The sequence below is a fragment of the Sinocyclocheilus grahami genome, unplaced genomic scaffold, assembly GCF_001515645.1.
Source record: "Sinocyclocheilus grahami isolate Dianchi unplaced genomic scaffold, SAMN03320097.WGS_v1.1 scaffold301.1, whole genome shotgun sequence".
NCBI lineage: Eukaryota > Metazoa > Chordata > Actinopteri > Cypriniformes > Cyprinidae > Sinocyclocheilus > Sinocyclocheilus grahami.
The window spans coordinates 10,665-11,119 of record NW_015505480.1 but is presented as its reverse complement, the minus strand read 5'-3'; positions in this window follow the sequence as shown (position 1 = coordinate 11,119).

Sequence of the window (455 nt, the reverse complement as noted above, 5' to 3'; positions counted from 1 at the left end):
TTTAATCTTCATTTTTATGAAAACCGTAAGTCCAATCAGTTAGAACAGATATAGCAACAAACTACAGATCAGTCTGAAGATATGGGCTGAGTTTGGAGTCTGTAGAGTTAAAGCTCTAGGAGGAGTTAGAGTTGATAATTTTAGTCTCAGAAGAAGAACTAGATAAAGTTTGTCACGACAAACTTTAAGTTGGCTTGAGACAGCCGGACCAGAAAGTTTGAAAAAGTTTTGAAAAGTTAAAAAAGTTTAAGAAGTTTTAAAAAGTTTTAAGTTTGATTGTTTTCAGTCTTAAATAGTTTGAAGTTTAAAGTAGTTTTAAAAGCTTAAAGTTTGAATGCTACGACGTCAGCAGGTTTTATTATTATTTTTATTTATTATTATTTATTAATTTTAAGCAATAATGATTTTAATAAGTAATTACGAAATATAATAATTCGTTCCACGATTTAGGCCTA